Genomic DNA, 9,770 nt, shown 5'->3' on the forward strand with positions numbered 1-9,770 from the left:
CAAATTCCTAGGTTTTAAATTGCACTCAGGGCCTCACACTGTCTTAATCTGTCTTTCCAGGGATGCGAAGAAATCCTTCTGCCAAGTGTTTCCATGTTGTATACACTACCCTTCTTCTGGCCACTGCCCCACCATTGTATTTGTCTTATTTTTCTTGGTAGTGGCTGCCAGGGGGAAAGGCATGATGAGGGCAACTCAGTTCCAGCTGGAGAGGAGGCACCAAGTGCTTTGGGTTGTGAGGGGAAAGTTTATTGTAAATATTTTAATGTGAAAACATACATAGGGTTGTTGCTGCCCAGGGTTTTAGTCGTTCGTCTACTGAAGATCTTGGGGCTGGCCCCCAGTGGTAAAAGAGTAGGGACTGCTGTAATAGAAAAAAAAAATATATATATATAAGAAGACAAAGTGTGACACACCCAGGGTGTGCCAATTACAGAAGAAAAAAAAAGTCTGAAACCAAAGGAAAAACTATAAGCATCAAAGGTAATATAAAAAATGCATGTTGGTGCCTGCCTGCAATCCCAGAGCAAGGAGGTTCGTGGGTCAGGACCACCTTGGACTACACAGAGAAAGAGAGACCTTTACTCAACGGTATAACAAAAAAAAAAAAAAAAAAGAAAGAAAGAAAGAAAAAGAAATAGCTGTTTTAAAAAATGATAGGGATGTGGAAAACATCTTTTCATCCCTTTAAAATTTTTGGTTTGGTTTGGTTGGATCTGGTTTGGTTTGGCTAAGTGACCCGCCTGACTCGTGCACGAGGCTGCCCTGTCTTGGAAGAGCTCAGATTACAATGGTGCTGAGCCCTAGACATCATGACCACAGTTACTCCCATGTTTTGGAAATTCTAGCTCAGACTGCAATGACAACAACAAAATGTAATAACGTTCTCCAGTCATTTGCACAAAAGGAGGGTGGCTTTTATGATATGTGGTTAATATCTAGTACAAGGTAAAGCCTGATTTGGGAGGTGCCATCCAACAGCTGGCTTCTATGTCATCGGCCCTGTTTTAACAGAGCTATTAGGTCCTCACTGTCCGGGTGGCCCAGTGACCTCTGGGTCTCAACCCAGAAACTGAAGGACCTAGAGCTGTGTGAAAGCAGAGATTTCTAGTTTAAAAGTATTTTTCTCTCCCTGCCCAGTTTTTAACCTTGGTAGGTTGAGAGATGCACAGCTGTGAGGCTCTGACCCCACTTTGTCCTAACCAAGTTCCTGATCTCTTTAAGACTGTGGGCCTGTGAAACTGGGCAAAGATAACATCTGGCTTGATTGACACCGCCTTATGTTGCCTTCCCTGGACCTGAGAGCCACATACTCATGTTAGTCTTCAATTTGAGAGTTTCCAGAAAGCTCTTATTAATGGGTTCCTTACATCTCTGATTCCTCTGATACTCCTATTGATACTCTGAAGAGTATCAATGCATTGCTGTTTAACCTCATGGCTTGCAAAACCTTGGAACAGGCTACAGATACACTACTGGTTTCTCTGTGGATGAAAACCTTCCATTTCTTCAGGGATCTGTTCTTTGAAGTGCTTAAGGTGACACAGTCCAGTGTTGACCATGAATGGACCACATTTTGTTCACAGGAATTGCTCAGGGAACATTTGTGATATGTATGTGTATATATGGGGGTGTGGTGTGTGTGTGGTGTATTTATGTGTGTGTGATATATGTACATGTGTGATCTGTGGTCTGTGTGATGTATGGCATGTGTATAATTTTGTGAGTGTGCCAGTGTTGTGCGTGTGTGTGTTGTCTGTTTCTCAGATTCGTGAACTTCATAGGCCAAAGAGAGGTGCACAGGAGCTTGGGGTAGAAAGCTGTGTATTTGCCATCAACTCTCTGCAAGCCTAATACATCACCCTGAAGTTAAAACATAGATAGCTTCTAAGTTCTTAATGCTTCAATTAACACTGAGATAGGAAGCCAGGCTGTCCCAATTAAACCTCCTATAACCCTGGAATCGTTCCTACAACATTTTCTTAAGTTAGGCTTGTCTTTGGAATGCCAAGCTACACTCATCTTTGCAGAGATGTGCTAATTTCTCAAGGCATTTTAGCACCAAAGCTTCATTTAATGTCTTCTCTGTGGTGACCTGCAGAATTCTTTGGCTTCTCGTCATTTGATTGGTGTTTTCATTTAGGAAGCAGTGGGTTCCAGGTTAGAATACAGATCACATCTGCCCATAGCCAGCTGTCTCCCAGTGGTATTTATTTTAATAAAAAATGGTAACAAAACCAGATATGGTGGAACACACCTGTATCCTACCTACTCAAGAGACTGAGGCAGAAGGCTCAGAATTGTAAGCATGCCCAGTAAAACTTAGTGAGACGATGTCTTAAAATAAATCTTAAATGGGTTGGGGGCACAGTTGTATGCTTGTCTATCATATGGGAGGCGCTGGGCTCAGCACTCAGTGCTGCAAACCAGCAACAGTAATGTTAGTGAGATGACATGCCTGCTGCATATGGACATGACGCTTTATGGACATGTTCATGCATGGATAACTTCATGGAACTGTCCATCTCACTGATATAAAAACCACCACCACACAGTAATGTTAAGTGATTTACACAAGGTTGCCTAGTCGGAAAGAATCCACCTCCTCATGTGGGAGAGACAGAGTGTCTGTCTCCACTGTATACTTTCCCTGCAGAGCTCTTGGCTAGCTCGTACCGAGTTTGTCATCTTGGTTGAGTACAAAGGGACAAAGATTGCTTCTTCTCCTGACAGGGATAGGATAAGACATGCAAGCTGAATAGGAGGCTGGAGTGAGGTCACACTACACATGGGCACAACACAATTCAATAAATGTCAACTCATATCCAGCTTTCTTTCTTTCTTTCTTGGATGGGGTATCTCTCACTGGAACCTGGGGCTCCATGATTTGTCTAGGCTGGTTGGCCTGCAAGTCACTTGGGTCTTCCTGTCTCTGCCTTCCCAGCGTTGGGATTTTAAGTGTGTGTCAACAGGCCTGGCCTTTTTAACCTGGACTGAGGATTGAACTTTTGGCTTCATGCTTATATAACAACTACTTTATGCCCCTGAACCATCTCCCCAAACAGATTTTCTACTTTTCTGTTTGTTTTAAGGATCTATTTGTATTTGAGATCTTCACTTGTATAAGGAGATGAGCTACCTTTTTTTTTTTTAATGAATTTCAACAAGGCCATCTCACCCTCACTTTTACAAGTAATAGAACTGAGGCCCCGAGAAAGCAGTCATATAGCGCATTTGCACAGAACTAAATCTCACAGCTAGGCAGTACTACAGTTCTCCAGCCCAGCACTTTTCCCTGATTCCTGTTGATCCTCCCTAGCGATCACACACCCTGAGGTCAGGCCGGCAGCTGACATCCAGGCAGCGTGACTTAGACCCATAGCTTGGCAGTAAAACAAAATGATTTATGTTTCGATTAATGACATATGCATATGTATGCCAGAAAGAAATACCCTGCCATGCATATGCATACATTGTTAATTATGCAACATGCTTTCTTACATTTATATTTTCATCGCTTTTTATAGCATTAATTACTTCATTAAAGTGAAGGAAAATGTAAGGGAAGGCATAAGCAGGCTTTCCTGCCAGAAGGTAATCAAGTGCTAAGTGGCCTGGCTTTCTATGTGTCAGTGAACTCTTCTCTCAAGCTCAAGCCTTTGACAGTTGAGTCGTCTTCTCATCTTGAGTTCTGTGCTGATGGCCACATCAGCAGCAGGTTGGGTTCCTCGGATTCCTGGGAAGCTTTTTTTCTGTCGTACCATCTGGGTGCACAAAGCACTGGACTTGGGTTTGGCAAGGTGGGCTCTGCATATTTGGGTACCCCATTCTTCCTCCAGGGTTAAGTTGAATTTGTCATAAATGATAACGGTAGGGAAATGCCTAGGCAGGAGATGGAGGAGGATAAGGAACCAATGGGAAGGGTGGATGAGGCTTGGGAAAGAACACTCAGCCAGAGGGGAAGAGCCAAGGAAACACAGGCCACAAAGACAGCATGCTCTCCCTTCTCTAAGTCTCGTGGCCTCCAGCCACAATGCCTTCTTCCTCTTCCCCGGTAGAGACATGACTTCTTTTCTTTGGGACCTTCCTGTGTAGGATTCCCACATCTTGGCTCCTCCCCTTGCAGGCTTTATTGCTCATTCTCCTATTAGATCTTCAGGTCCCCCCTAAGCCCTCCATTGGATGTCCCTGGTACACACATCATGTGTGCTTTTCCTCTCATCCACACACAGCAGACCTTACTGAAATTACTTACTCAGCAGCTGCCTCTCTTGGTTGACTAACCCTCCCTCATGGCAGAACTGTGTCTGTCCAGTTCTTGGCTCTGTCCCCAGAGCTGAAGTACTCAAATATTTATTGGATGACTGGTTTCTTAAAAGAATTCATTCTATATAATTCTGTTTGTATAAAACCCTTGAAATGTAAACTATTCTCTTCTTGGTGACACAGTGCAGGTCTGTCATCACCTGGACACCTCCAAGGGTGGGGATGGGAGAAAGGCAGATTGCAAGGGGCAGGATCATAGAAATCTCTATGATCCTGAGAAGGAGCGGCATTGTCCACACAGCACAACGACGGCCTGAGAAGCACAGGACCACTGGAGCATCCTGGGTTGTTCATGGCTCAGAGTGCCTTCTTTCTCATACAACCAACTAGAAGCTCTTATCAGCCCTGAGACTGCCATCAATTTAGCCGTTTGAATAACTAGAATTACCTTTGAATCTCCCCTTGTCATTACCTTCCACATCAGCTGCAATCACGAATTAAATTGAATTTTGCTTTAAAAATGACTTCTGAAGCTTTCCAGGTCTTACCAGCCAAACCACCATTGCCAGCCGCCCCCCCCCAATCTGCTGATGACAGGACCTCCAATCACCCCTTTGGCTCCCTACAAAGCAGAACATTACTGCTAGGGCAGTGTTGAAAAGAGGAACTTGTAAATTTTACCTTCACCGAATATGCCCTACAGATGAGTCACTTTGCCCCCGAGCCTGGCTTGTAGAGCCATCAGTGACCAGTCTTTCCCTTATTGACCTCCTGTCCCTTAGTCCATCCTCACCCCTCTGGCTCCTGGAAGGCCTCAGGACCCAGGGAGACCACACTCTCTGTGGCGTATAAGGGTGTCTGAAGACATAGGATCCCTGCATGAAGTAGTTCCTGTGTCTGCTGTTGCCAGTTTCCTGGATGGATGCAGGTTTGGATTCCCATTGTCTACTGTCTGTTTCCAACACTTAGGCTCACAATGAGTTAAACATTTAATACCCACTCCAATAAACTGCCCATCCCATGAGGGCAGGGGTCCTCTGTTTCATTGACTGTGTGCTTGCCTTTTGGCCTGAGGCCTGTCACTCAACACACATTTATTGATAAGCTGAGGAGCTAGAACTGAGAGACAGAGAAGCAAGACGTAGCCCTAATTGTGAAAGACTTCAAAGGCCAGAATGAGGCGAGGAGACTGAAGAGCCATGGTGGCCTGACTCCCCAGGCTCTGGCAGCTGCCCTCTTTGCTGTCGCTCCCAACCTCATACCTCGTTCTCTGATGCCTTGAGAGCACCGGCAGCTTTCTTCATCTCTGTCTCCTCGACTGTTGTCATAGCGCCAGCCATAACATAGTGCAGAGAACACAGAGGCGCCCATGTTCTGCCACACTGGGAGAAATCACACCCAAGTAGACACTCTGAGTTATTTCTTATACAGTGTCCAACACAGGGGTGGCTGAGTCTCTGGGACAGAAGTCTCCATGTCCTGATGGGGTACATGTGGCGATTACTGCTTTATCAATTCATGCTTCCTCACTCAAAGTGACGGCAAACGTAAGCATGCCAAATACATGTTCCTTCTAGGCACCCTTGTCACCTGCATGCGTGACATTTGTCAAAACAATTCGCATGGCCACGCTAAACATTAAGGGCACACACATGTATATGCCTAACATATATGCATTGTACATCACTGAGAGTAGGCCTTGAGGTTTTATAGTCAAGCTCCACTCCCATTCACTCTGGTGTCTGGGTATGAATGAAGATGCAACCAGCCAGCCTCTTTCTCCCACTGCTCTACCTTTCCCGTCATGACTGACTGTATCCTCTTCAGAGCTGTAAGCCAACATACTTTCTTCCCTAAATCGTCTGACTTATTGGGCATTCTGTCAAGTAACAGAAAAACAAATCACGCGCGCGCGCGCACACACACACACACACACACGTGTGTCATTACTCCAGCAGTATATTATGCGTTTCTTTGAGGAGGTCATATGTGGACACATACATGTATCCCCTTCACTTTTATAAAACTAGGCAATGGCTCTCAGTAAGCAGAGCTGATGTCAGTCCCAGCTTTGGATACATAATGAGAATAATAAATAACACTGATAAGAGATGAGGGTAAGAAGACATCCTGGCTCTGAGAAGAACTTGAGTGCAAGGTGTCCTAGGTTCTGAGTCATGCTCGGCTCTGTAGGATGCCGCCACTGCAGCGTGCTGGCCTCTCTGGCCTTCTGCTTCCTCCTTGTAATCAGCTCCTGACCTATCTCATCCATGTACTCATGTTGTCACAAGCCAGACTTCAGTAGATCCCATCACTTTAGATTTTCCAGGCAGCCATTTCAAGCCTAGCTCCCACCCGCTGGGTTTCCAGCTCATCCCCTGCACTCCCTTTGACCTCACCTGTTCTCTCAACCCATTGATCTTAAAGCGTTGATGCTGTTGCTCATGGTCCCTTCCCTGTGGCCTCGTGCCCCTCTTTTCTCAGCTGGACTCTCCGTTGGCCAGCACAGTCATTCTCTGTAATGCCTTTTAGTTCATTCCCCGTGCCCTAGCCTCCCAAATGAATCCTATCTGCTTACCTAAACGACAGCATCCCAGACAAATTTAACTCCTCGCCCTGTCAGAGACAGAACTGGAGCAAGAAAACCCAGAAAATCCACCTCCACCAAGTTCTTGATTGCTCTCTGAGCCTGGGATTTGCGGGATCCTAGGCGGCCAGGTCACAGAAGGATGTTGTCTAGGCCAGCTCCCTTCCCACTGTCTCATAATCATTTCATGATTTCTCGTTCCTTCTCAAATCCCCAACGCTTTCTTCTTCATCCGGCTTCTAACCTTGCTCCCCACCTGACAAAGAACGAAGAGTTAGGAAAAGAACATCTCGACCCTTGCACCTACACAGGCCGTTGTTCCGGAACCCCTTTCCGCCGTCCTTTCTGTGGGAACATTTGCCTCGGTGTACACACAGCTGTTCTACGCCTCTTCCTCTTCGTTAATGGCTTCTTTTCTCCACTTCTCTTCCGGGAACAGTGTCTAAATTTGTTGCCTTGTTCCACACACGTTTCCTCTCTCAGTCAGCACATTTTTTTTTCTCCTCAACTTCTTTGCAAAAGCTCATTTTGTGCGGCAGTGAACCAGCATGCACCATGCCAAGGGATAGTTCTTGGTCCTGGCCTCACACTCTTCCTCTGGGCCTTGCTGGACTGCCCCCCCTCCCTGCCCCTGCTCTAGGAGCTCTTGCTTCTCCTGATTCCAGAAGGCCCACCCCTCTGGCTTTCTCATACTCTTCCGCATGCTTTCCTGGACTTCTGGCTTGACCCATCATCTGCATATTCAGAAACCTTCATCTTGAGATGCCCAGTGGTCCAGCCCTGAACGATTTCCCTTCCCATCTATACCCCCTCCCTGGCAGTTCTCATAGTTCTTATGTATTCCTCTTACTTTAAAGGCCACCCATATGCAAACAAAGGCACAGGCCCAACCTGGATTTCTTTCCTGCACTCCACACTCCCATAGTTAACTTCCTACTTGACATTTCCACCTGAATATTTAATAGGCATTTTAAATTAAACATATGTCTAAAATGAGCTCATGAAAGTCCCCCCCCAACAAATATACTTTATTAATGACAACCCTACCCCCCTAGTTGCCTGGGTGTAATCTGGGACTCTGCTCTCACTTCCTGCCTCCAACCCTTTTGCAAATCCAATTTTTTTCCTCACTTCACATTAAATTAACTTTTTAATAAAGATTTATTTTTGTTACTTAAAAAACTTTGTTTAGGGTTATTTATTTTTATGTGCATGAGTGTTTTGCCTACCTAATGTATATATATATAAAATGTATATATAATGTATATATATAAGGGTGTATATATATATACCATGCACATGTCAAACTTTTGTCATTTTTATTTACGTGTGTATGTGTCTGTGTGAATACAGGGCATGTGAATATAGTTCTCACACAGAAGAGAGTGTCAGGTTCCTGGAGCTGGAGAAACAAGTGGTTGTGAGCCACGTAACTTGGGTACTGGGAACCACACTTGGGTCCTCTAGAAAAAGCAGTAGGCCCTCCTAGCTACAGAGCCATCTTTCCACCACTACTTCCATTTCCTTTCACCCGTTCATTCAGGCTCTGATCCGAGTCTCCACCAGCTTTTGCTTTAGCTGCTGTCAAAGATCCCCATTGGTCTCTGAGTTTATGGTTTTGTCTCCTTTGGCCTCGTTCTCCAGTCCATCACATAAGATGTGCCATCTAGACTGTCCTCCTGTATGCACCCTCACGCACAACAGCCCCCATTAATCAGCATCTTTACTCTAACACAGCAAGTTCTCTGGACGGGGTTCCATTTCTTCCTTGGCCTCACCTATATGTCTCCCCCTCTCTCTCCTCTCCTGGCTGGTCACTACAGCCCTTGTTTCATTGCCAGCCCTCCAAGTATTCCCCACCTGTGGCTTCATTTTCCCGCCTGGGCCTTCTGTCTTTTATAGGGAAGACTCAAGCTGCAGTTATGACCCAAGAGGTTGGCTTGCTGTGATTATATCCAGTATGCAACCGAGTTCCTCCAACAAAAGATCCCCTATTCAATGGCTTCACAATCTCCCAAACAGCACCACCAGCTGGGACAAAGTGTCCAAACATGTGAACATGGGAAACACTTCATACGGGTAGCCCAACTCCTCTCATGTGGGAAGGCCACAGAGGCTGATTGCCGATTCTCCACCTGGCAAGACACTGCCAGCAACTAAGCACTCATGGGGACTCATGTACAAAAATTCTTTTCAGGAAAATGACTTTGGGTGAACTCCCAGGCCAACTGAAGATCAGAAAGGATAAGTAGGCTGAAGGAAAGAGCGCAGCCTCATCCCTGGGGTCTGAGGGTTCTGGTTTTGACTTCTCGAGTACTTGCATCCTGGAGGCCTGGGTTCTTAGCCAGAAGTGAGCAGACTGACTGGGGCAATTTCCTGTGCTTCTGAAGCTTGGGAGGGGACAGGATGCCCAGGTTGATGCTGTGGGAGGGACTTCTCCCGCAAATTTAACGTGCTTTGAACTGGTAGCATTTTTGATCTGTGCCTTTCAGAAAGTACACTAGAAATCCAGTTGGAAGTCAGTCCCCAGGCTGTTGCTATCATTGGCTGAACACCCACCCAACTTACAAATCCCAGGCCATCCACTTCCCCAGTTTTGTTTAGCTTTGCCGTGTGGCTATGCCTTCAGTGTCTCTTTGTACTTTGTGTCTTACATTAGCATACAATTGATTGAAGCACAAGCCTTAGTTCTCACTCAGCCCCTTCAATTAGCTCTTCCCGTGGGAGGTGGTCATTCCCAGCATGCACCATGAGTCACTCGCTGCAGCCTGTCTCAACAGAGAGGAACGAGTGAGTGCGGCCCATTTACCTAGGAATGCGTCACTTAGCAATTATCTCTGTCACCAAAGGACCTCAGAGACCTTGGCTGTCAATATCCCCATGAAGAAAAACAGGCTTCCTGAAAGCATCATGCTAT

The sequence above is a fragment of the Alexandromys fortis genome, unplaced genomic scaffold, assembly GCF_014885135.2.
Source record: "Alexandromys fortis isolate MF-2015 unplaced genomic scaffold, M_Fortis_MF-2015_v1.1 scaffold_103, whole genome shotgun sequence".
Classification (NCBI taxonomy): Eukaryota; Metazoa; Chordata; class Mammalia; order Rodentia; family Cricetidae; genus Alexandromys; species Alexandromys fortis.